Source organism: Alligator sinensis, unplaced genomic scaffold (genome assembly GCF_000455745.1).
Source record: "Alligator sinensis unplaced genomic scaffold, ASM45574v1 scaffold1248_1, whole genome shotgun sequence".
Classification (NCBI taxonomy): domain Eukaryota; kingdom Metazoa; phylum Chordata; order Crocodylia; family Alligatoridae; genus Alligator; species Alligator sinensis.
The window spans coordinates 275,911-286,802 of record NW_005842645.1 but is presented as its reverse complement, the minus strand read 5'-3'; the positions used below and the strand labels follow the sequence as shown (position 1 = coordinate 286,802).

At 38.6% G+C, this 10,892-nt stretch overlaps 1 long non-coding RNA gene across 2 annotated transcripts in view; it reads left to right on the top strand.

Annotated features, from left to right (window-relative positions):
* The window catches only part of LOC112551889, a 50,186-nt gene that overhangs the window by 4,699 nt on the left and 34,595 nt on the right, over window positions 1-10,892 (top strand). The window lies entirely within an intron of this gene.

The following is a 10,892-nucleotide window of genomic DNA, read 5'->3' as shown; positions in this document are numbered from 1 at the left end:
ATGGCACTACCCACACTCTAATGCAGAGACAGAAGTTTGAGAAAAAAGAGGATTCAAAGTAACAGCTTGGATCTGTTCTTCCCTCACCCCACCCTCTACACACTCAAACATGCTGCCTCTAGTCCTGAAATCCAAATCAAACCCCTAAGCTTCAGCAGAAAGCTCCAAAGGTTATTTTTGTGCCTGTACATAGGTAGCAATGGGCAGGAGAAGGTGATTTCCTGGAGCAGAAGCAGCTGTTAAGCAGCGTTGCTGTAACCAGGGACCTGCTACCTTTGTGCTTTTGGGTGATTTCCACAGAGACTTTTAACCAGTGACAGCCAAAGAGTCAGTCAGTTACAGAAACTAAACAAGTTGCTTTAGGCACTATATGTCATTTCCTCTTAATGATCATTCCTGTCTTACTTTTCTAGAGTCTTGAAATTTTCTATAAGAAAAATAATTCTTTAACGTATCTATCTATCTATAGATAGATACGTTAAAGAATTATAGATAGATAGATATGTTAAAGAATTATGTTAAAGAATTATTTTTCTTATATCTTATAGAAGTATTTTTAATATATCTATAGATAGATAGATAGATATAGATATATTAAAATCAATGTATGTAGGGTTCACTTTATTTGTCATCTGGTTTTTGAGACTAGAAAGTGCACCTGGGTCCTGTTTTCAAGCTCTCTCTCCACAATCTCGTAGAAAAAAAAAATATTTGTTTTTTAAATAAAGGGAAAGCAGAGCTAATATGTAATCTCCTGATTCCAGAAGCTGGGACTTCAAGTAAAACACAAATCTGTTAAAAGTCTGGGAGGCAATAACACTCCCTCTGAGGAGCCAAACACTACTAAAACCTGATGGGAATTTTGCTATCAAGAGTGTGTAAGAGATTCTGAATAAAGGAATGTGGGGTCAGTATTTTGGGGTGAACAGATCCAAAATGATTGTTGCCCAGGCACTGTTTAAATAAATAAAGGAAAAGTAACAAAACTAGACAGATAGACAGAGGCAGACAGACAATAAACTATATGTAGCAAGAGAGAGAGGCAAGCTTCCCTTATCTCCCAGCAGTGTGCTTCTTTATATGAGAGAGAGAGAGAGAGAGAGTATATAGTATATATATGTGTAGGTTTGCGACTTCTCTCCCCCATTTCTCTCTTCTTAGAACAAAACCAGAGACTTTAGCTTTTCTTGAAGAGTGACTACAGACACTTTATGTGGGTTCTGTATGTACAAATTCACTCCTATGCAATGACCGTTTTTATACCAAAAAATTGTTATATGTAAGGTAAATTCACTCTTATGCGATCGGTGTGGTGGAAGCTCAGAGTCAGCTGCTTTGTACAGTGCGTTGTGGGAGTGACGCACACCAAAATATAGTCTTCTGTGTGGATCTGTGCTCCTCACTCATTGTCTGTGACACGTGTTTTTGTAATTGCCATCCCCATTATGAAAGTACCCTGTGCTTGTGTGTACCGTCTGCTATTGGCAAGTACCAAAACTGTCTTGTAAAGTGGTAGAAATGGGTCTGCGGGTCAGTACAGTCAAAGTCTTGGAACGTATCCCTATTGTTACGTTATAAAGTGGGTTCCCTTTATGTGCCTTTTTCCAGGAACACATGTACCACATAAAGCGAGGGAAATCTGTACAAGTGTTGCTTTATTTCCAAGCCTATCATAAAAGAATAAAATATCAATTTCCATAACAGCATCTTGCATTCTATTACACAGCGTTTTAATAGGATCAAGATAATAGCTGTAAACTGGCTTTTCTCAAACACATTATATGAATGTTGGCTATGGTTTTGCCCTTGTGAATGATAAACCTGGAAAAAAATCCACATCTTTGCTCCCACTGAAATGTCTATTGGTTGTCTTCAGGCTCCGATTCATCAAGAAACATATATCTGAGCTTAACTAGGCACAGGGAGAGCCATGGGACTGTTTGTGCACTGCTGGATGAGATCTGGAGTGGGAATCTCCTCCCGTTATAATTGATGAGCATAAGGAAAGACTGAGATTTCAAGGTGTAACATTTTAAAAACACAAACTTTCTTCTCAGACCTCCCTTCCCATGTTCCTTTATCACCTGATCAGTAGGTATTAAAGAGAGCTGGGCCAACAATGGAAACCATTCAAAACATTGCGGGGGTAGGGGGGAGGTTCAATGATTTGGACAAATAATACATTCCTGGCTGTATTTCATAAAAATTGTGCTGGATGTTCTGCAAATAAGGCTGTGTCTGCAACCCTTACTCATGCACAGTTGATATCACAGCAATAGGGGCTCTATGAAACCTAAGGCTCTGATTCTGACACCCTAATGCCTTACACTTCATGTGCTGTTACATTGATTTCAATGGCACTGTACAAGGATCTCCCCAAACTTGATCCCATATCTTGACTCTGCCTTAATTTCTCCTTAGAATCACCTGCTCACCAGCTCTCACAACAGCCAAGTCACTGGTAGGACTTCTTTCTCTATGCTTCCTGCCTTGTCTCCTCACTAGTTGTCTTCCAGCTGGGCCTCACACTCATCATACTACATTTTCCATGCAGCAAAATTAGCATTTTATACCACACAGCCCACCATAGGCTTTCCTTATCTCCCAGCAGTGTGCAGTGTGAGCATACTCAATGACTAAGGACAGAACTTGGTACTACTAAACTGGAAGTCAAGGTGGCAGAATTGCTCCTGGTCAGAGAAATTTATACATCTCAAGACATGTTTTTTCAGTGAACAAAGGCAGACAAGGTTTTTTGGGTAAATCCAATATCTCTTATTAGACCAATGAAAATAGTTGGAAAAATTCTTCTTTGCAAGCTTTCGGGTACAAACACCCTTTAAATGAGTTTGTTTGTTTGTTGTTTATTTTGGGGAGGGGGCAAGGGACTAAGAAAAATTAAAATAAAAAAGCAAAACACAAAACTTTCTGCAAAATCAGAACTCTCCACAAAAGAGATTTCCATCTCTTTCCCCTACTTCAAGTATCACAGAACACCAAAAACATCTATGTTCACTACAGAGTAGACCTACAGCGGAAGAATGCAGGCCTTAGCTCAGCCAAGTACTTAAGAACCTTGTCTGCCTAAGCATGTGATTAACTTTAAGCAGGTGAGCAGTCCTGCTCAAGTACCTAGATCTCTGCTTAAAGTTTGAGATGAACTGCCCTGAATCTGGGAGATAATGCACAGGAAATTCCCCAGGATGACTCATTACACACAAATCTACTTGACAAGGAGCTCTGGGTAGGTCTTCCCAAAGGCTCTGATGGGGGCTTCAGTCCCTAGAGTCCTGCCTCTCTGGAGAGTGATACACACCCAAGAATGATTTTCCAGCCATTGGAGCCATCTGGGATCAGTGAAATCCAGCTCACAGCTCCCTAAATAGCCCTTTACTTTGTAATGACTCAGAAATGCCCAGTACACATCCCTCCCAAAGCAGTGTGTTCAGCCACAGTTTCCCTAGCCCTCATTCCTGAAGAGCACTGTTTTCCCCCCTCATTGGGCTGAATTTAAAATAAGAATCATCCGATCACTGCTGTACTGTGCAGAAAGTACATTCTTAATGGATGTCTCTGTTAGAGAGAGCTCTAATGCAAATTAATAACTTGATTTTGCTTGCACTGCAGCCAGTTCAAATTTTGCCACTGATTTAGGGTTAAGTGCAGGCTCTGACAGAAAGACTAATGTATTGATCTTTATGTTCCTGCAGAGGCTTGGATTACTGTATTGTCAGCTCAGAGAGAAATATCTCCCACAGCTGGGTGGATTAAGGATGTACAACCCTTTGGCAACTGTACAGACATATTTTACTCCCCCTCCCCAGCCTTTTATACTTTTTATTCCACTCCCATTTAGTACAGTAGTGCCATCTATGACTACAGTGACTTCTGTATAAATATTAATATTGAGGGTGTGATATATTCCTCTTTTTATGAAAGTTGTCTGAGAGGTAAAGCAAAATATTCAGACACAAACTTTACAGAACAGAGCTAAATATTTGGAAAGACTCATACATTAACTTTTCTTCTATGATTGTAATTTAACCTCGTTTCCTTTTTGTATGAGTTGTCCTTGTTCAAATGAAAAACTAGGTACTTTTTTCCTTTGTATCTTGCTGCCCAGGCACTAGGGTACTATTTTAAATTTGTCTAAAGCTATGCCTTTAAATTAGGAAGTCTGTTTTCCTGTGCTTTCCAGTAACGACTTGTGATGGTTTCATATTTTTGTTTTTTCTATATATGAATAAAGTTATCCTGCACTGTTCTCATTGTATGATAGGAGGTGAAAAGGTGGTGTTGTCATTTCATATTTAATTATTTCTGGTCATTGATTTTAATACTAGTGTTTGTCTGCTTCCTACCCTTGTTTTTTTTTTTTAATGGTAAGTGTTCATCGAAAATAATAACTCTAAGAATTCTGTCTGATAACTTTGTCACACTGGTATTATTTAGTGATATATTTTTCTTTGCAAAACAGAGAGAGGAACTAGACTGCTGGGTCCAATCCTGCATCCATACAAGTCAATGTCAACTATTCTATTGGCTTTGATGCTGCTGAATCAAACGGCACTCGCACTGAATGTAATGAAACTCTATTAGTAGTGAAGTTGAATAAGCATCTAAAATTGATGCATTACATTACAGTGTAGAAACTGGCTACTCTAGTTAGTAAATTTCAGCTTAGAGATGAGTGCTTCTATACAATATAAGATTTCAAAAAATAGTTTGCTGCATATTATTCTTATTTTAAATGAAAAAAAAAATAGTTTGCCTTGCCATCAGGTTTCTCCTCAAATAGATTCTGTTGCTTTTACCTCCCCACGCCCTTTCTTCATGACTGGTAGAGATTTCAATACAGTCTTATCCTCTTTATTAGACAAAAGACCCAGTTCTGATACCAAAGACACATAAAATACTAAAGCTATTAAAAGCAGTTGCACCAAATCAAATAACTGATGTACAGAGGGACTTAAATCTAGGACCATGGGACTATATTTCTTCCCCAGTCTCACAAATAATTTTCAAGTGTATATTCTTTTCTTCATATTTTTCTCCATTTTTATTATTATTGTAATAGAAGTGGATATAAAATCCACAGTAAATGTCAATCACACCTGAGTTACTGTAACTGCAGAACTAATAGCATTCCCCAGGGAAACAGGTCATGAAGACTTTATCCTCTCTTATTTAAAAAAAGAAAAAAAAGAAAAAAGAAAACCTTGCTCAAATAAAGAATATTTCAGGGCAAGCAGGAGCTATTTGCTACCTCTCTTGTACCTCACTAAGAAAATATAGTTTTCTGTCTGGAAACCCCTAAAGCAAGCATTAAAGGAGCTATAATTTTCTGTTCTTCTAATAGGAAAAATAATAAATGGACAGAGTTAGTAAAACTTTTTCCAACAGAATCTTAGAAGAATGCTGATTCCACAGAACTGAAATGTTTTACAGGAGCGTGTCAATATCAAAGACACTTGGTTTTAGAAAATATCAAAAAGAAGAACCTAAATAAGATTAAACCATTTAGACTGGACATTTTTGGAAATTAATATTTCATTTTTTTCATTTTGAAACAATTTTTTCATTTCAATATTGATTATAAATTAAAAAGTCAAAATCAAAGTGAAATATTAAAAATCAAACAAAATGAAATGTTTTGGACCCAAAACATTTTTTGGATTTTTGTTTGTTTGTTTGTTTCATGGAAAATTGGAAATTTGGGCTTTTTTCCACTTAGGGATGAAAGGAAGTTTTGAATTTCCTGCAGACTGCTTTTTGACCAACCCTATAAATTAAAGACATCTAAGATTTCAAACAGTAAACAAAAGAACACACAAATTAGAGAATCCAAATTTTATAATTTACAATAAATTATGTAGAACCTCTTAGTACCCTGTATGTTTCTTTGTTATGAAAGAATAAGTACAGATTTCATCTGCTAAATCCAGATAAGCAGAGTCAAGCAGGGCAGGGGAAACTGAATGTCAGGCTAATTAATATCTCTCAGTTCGGCCGTAATTTCATGCCTATTAGTTCTCTACATAGTATATATATAATGCATATTCTTCAATCTCAGATTTTAAATATAGTAGGATGATAAAAACAAGCTTTTATGAAATGTGTAGGGGCTGAGGGAGGAAAGAAAGAAAGAAAGAAAGACTTTTTTGACTTTTAGAAACATTTATTCTGGGGGTGACAAATGGGAGGCAGTAAAGACCCTACAGGTTGGCCTGCAAGGCCTGCCCACACATTCTAGACAAAAATAAACACGGGACAAAGAAATATATACATATATACAGTTCTATAGTGGGGATACCCAGGGGGGCCTCAGGGGTCGGCCCACACGGGCAAAGCCCGAAGTCTTGACTCACTGGACCTGCCCCCGCACCCTAAGCAGGTGGTGGCATCACAGCGCAAGGAGCAGCTGTCCCCCCTCAAGTCAGCACAACGCCCCCTCGACGGCCCAGCATTCCTCAAAGGTGGGCACTGTCCGCTGGAGGACCGCATGCTCAAATTCAAGCGAGAGGTGGGCCTGTACAAAGAAAGAAAGAAAGACTTTTGACTTTTATTTAGGTTTATTAAGGGGCAAAGTGGGTAATACTGCAACAAAGTAATAAAACACGGCCCACGCAGGGGCCCAGGTACAACACACAGAGCCTAGGACTTTGGCCTGCAAGCCCAGTCTAAAAACAAAAATATCCAGTACAACATAAGACTGCTGAGACCCCTGCCGGTACCCCAGGAAGGGCACTAGCAGTATCACAGTGCAAGGACTAAATGGCCACCCTCGACACAGCAGAGCACCCCCTGAATTGCCCAATGTGCCTGGAAGGTGGGCACCGTCTGCTGGAGGACAGCGTGCTCAAACTCCAGCGACAGGCATGCCCGCACCAAAAACTGGAAGAACCCAGGGCATCGTCTGAGCCAGCCCTGGCTAGCCAGTTCCTGTGGCTCTTGAGGGTGGCCATCTTAGCCTGGCCGAGTAAGAAAGAAAGAAAGAAAACCTAAGATTTTCTAGAGACTGAAATCTCCATTATACATAGGCAGACAGATATTAGGTTATATAAAATGATGATCAATTAATTGGCTTCAGTTTTTAAATAAATTCAGCTCTGTCTTTCATGAGTTGATGTTTGGAACATACCTCTTTCACTTTCCCTATAACATAAGCTCATCTTTGTTCTCTTTAGTAAAACACTTCTAATTTCTCTAAAGGGAGGCCTGAATATTAGCCTGTGTAATACTAAACATACCATTCTTACTCTTTTATGAGACTAATCCAGGGAAATTTAGAATTAATTCCAAATATCAATAATGTAAACTTTGTAGTATTAGATTAAAAAAAAAACACCTTTGTGAAATGCCAGATAAACGTAATGCGTATTTTCATTTTTAGTGATACATTTGCTCCGTCTTGCTCATTTGTAAAAACAGTTCACAAATAAAAATGTTGTTTTCAGTTCACTATGACTGATTGCATAAACTTTTCAGGATTGAAGCTGCTGCTTTTTCAGGATTTGTATAGAACCTAAATAAGATTGTCCCAATTCTGATAGGAGCCTTTGGGTATCTGCAACACTTAAGGACATAAAAATAAATTTAAGCAGACAAGTGTTTGCTGTTCCTGGGTATTTTTTTTTAAATAATTGCTGGGTATTCATGAAAACCTTTGGAAATTTTGAAATCTTCATGAATTTTAGCATAAATTAGTATTTCAATCAGAAGTGTTTATTTGCTGTTCACTATTTTCCCATTTTAAATGCTTCAACCATCTAATCAGAGATTAGAATTCATTGTCAGAAACAATGCCACATGACTTAGGTGAGCCACCAACAACATGAATGGCACATATTTAAAATGATCAGGTTTCAAACCACTACAGACAGATAATTATTCATCTAATTTATTTGGGCTACTGGCAGGTAGTGGATGTATTTGAGATGATCAGGATTGGTTGACTAACAATTCACTGACAAAATAAGGGTTTACAGTTGTAATGAATTATTATTCATAGCAAATATTTTCCCCAGCTCTCCATGTTGCTAATGTATGCAATTAAAAATTAAATTTGAGTTTAGCAATGATGATTCAAAAACTCTAGAGCAACTTCGTTTATTCCCAGTTTATTAAATACGTTTCTTGTTGGAGTGCCCTTGCTCTGATCTCATAAACTGCTTGCTTACATTCCCCAGAATGCGACAGACTTAAGAAGAGTTGGCAGCCAAGTACTAGTAAAGAAATCTACATAGAAAATGTAATCAGTGGAGTCACATTGTTTTCATCAGCTGAGATTCTGGGCCCCAGTGTTGGGACTTGACTCACAGCCCTGCCAGGCCACTTTGTTGAACTCAGATGGCTCCACTGAAACTGGCACATAACTAATGTAGCGTCATAACCAATCAAACCTGAGGGGGAGGTAGGTTTGGGTTTTTTTCGTTGAAGAGAAATACAGCCCATTTAGTAAACTGAAGTAATTTGAGTAGCAACAGAAAGAGTGCAGGGAGGCTGCTGTCTAAGATGCACAGGGATCCAGGAATGACTGAAAATAAGTCTTACCCCTCTGCTTTTTCAACTGTGCTTTTGCCCAAGACTATTTTATTCCTGCCTTTGACAGCCCTGATTTTCTTTTGGTTTGATTTACTGACTGCTGTCATTTTCTACTCTTTACTTTCACAATCACACTTCCAAACCTGATAAAGTTCAAGACCCTGAATGCTTCTGCTCTCCTAGATTTACAGAGTCTCCGTCTCACTGCCTCCTTGAGCAACTCCATGGCTGATTGAATCCTCATGGACTCAGCAAGGAGGAGTTAGCAGAGATAAACTCAAAGCCCTGAGAGAGACTGAAAAGGTAGTTTCCATCCAAGCAATTAACATCCAGATCAAGACAGTTACCTACTGATAAGAGATGGCTGCTAATTCACTTCTGAGAAACCAACTGTTAGTTTCCTCTCAGTGTTAGTGGCTTCACTTTGTAGTGTAGTTAAGCAGTACATATATCTATGTACAAGTAAACATATGCTATAAACAGATTAATATATGAATACAGTAATTTCCATGTAGGTCATTCAACCACTGGCAGTTTTCATCATTTTCATTTCACTGAAGTAGAGAACCAGCAAATTGCATGAATAAAGTCCACCTTTTGTTTCAATCATTTTTAGATAAGTGTTACAATACCATTTTTATAAGAAACACCAAATTATGAGTAATAAAAAATGGGATATCAGAAGGATCTTGGATAATAAAAGATTGTTACAGTGAATAGCTGTGTTATTCTACTGCTATAATGTCATGCTAGAACTCTCATATGCTACTGATTTTTTTTTCAATAGAAGTGATATAATCTAGTTTGAAATAGGTAGAAGGTAGTTGTATGGTCAGGGTTATTAGGATAGATTGAACCAATCTTTAATAATTTCTCACTCTGGCAAAACCCTTAATGGGGATTAAACCTGCATAAAGGCTTCAGGATCTTAACACGCTGATGTTTAGTATATGGAAATAACCTCTACAAATAACACAATTTTTAGTAGCATTAGTTATTATATGCAACATATTTTCTCTGTACTAGATTTTTAAATAAACACAACATTAAATCAACTCAAGGTCAGACAGACAAGTTCACTGACAATTGCATCCAAAAAGACTGGCATTGACAATCTTGCCAGTTTTATATAAGCCACTGGGGCAGGGGGAGAGGGGAGGGACCAACAGCAGTAAATAATGATCAACCAACTATATGCTAGTTTAATTTCAGGAAGTTGCAACTACAGTTTGTGATTATTCAAGAAAGGCACTTGCTACATACTCTTTGTACTGCTCTAAATAAATTAAACATGAATTCAGCTATATTATATTCAGTTTAAAAACGAATTTAGCTAAATCATGCAAACCCTTACTGTAGATTTATATCAACAGTGATAAACTAACATCAGTTTAGCTTGCATCAGTAGATTTGGTTAAACTTGTATAAAAACTGTGTGTAGAACAACAAGTAAAGGGAAAATTGGACCCAATCTTTGCTTGTTTACTTTATTTTATGGTAGCATATTCCTCTGACTTCAATGGAATTATTGCTAGCTTACCTCCATGGAGGCACGAAGAATCAGGCCCACAGACTGCCAAAGAAAATACTTGTAAGTATGATAAACTTGGTAGTCCAGCAGTTGTAAGATCAGTTGTGACAATTCAGTGGGCGCATCTACACAAGACACTTTACTGCACTGTAGAGCTAATTACTGTGCAGTAAGCATCTGTGTCTAAATGTACAGATGCTTTACTGCACAGTAATTGGCTCTAATTGCAAGTAAATTTGCGACCTGCAAATGCAACCAGCAAATTTACTCAAGATTACTTACTGCACAGTAGCACACATGTAGACACCTGACCAGGAGCAAATGTACTCCCAGTCAGCTAGGCAGCAGGGGGCAGAAGATTGCTCTCTGCCCTCTGGAGCTAGCTGCCTGCTGCCAGGACAGGCTCTGCCCTAGACTTCAAGAGGGCCAACTTCAACGAGTTGAGGAGATTGGTGGGAGAGGCGCTGGGGTTCTCGAGGGCAAGGGAACTCAGTGCCCAAGATGAGTGGTCATTCCTTAAGGAGACGATAGTCAGGGCCGAAGGGGTGACGATCCCAACAAGAAGCAAGGGGAGAAGAGTGCCTAAGAGCCTCCCTGGCTCACCAAGGACGTCCGGGAATGCCTGGTTGCCAAAAAGGCGGCATACACCTGGTGGAAGGGGGGCGGCTATCTCCAAAGAAGAGTATAACTCCACTGCTCGGGCCTGTAGGGGGGCTGTTAGGAAAGCTAAGGCGGACATAGAGTTAGGACTAGCGTCCAAGATCAAAGATAATAAAAAGTCCTTTTTCAAATATATAGGGAGGATGAAGAAGGCACC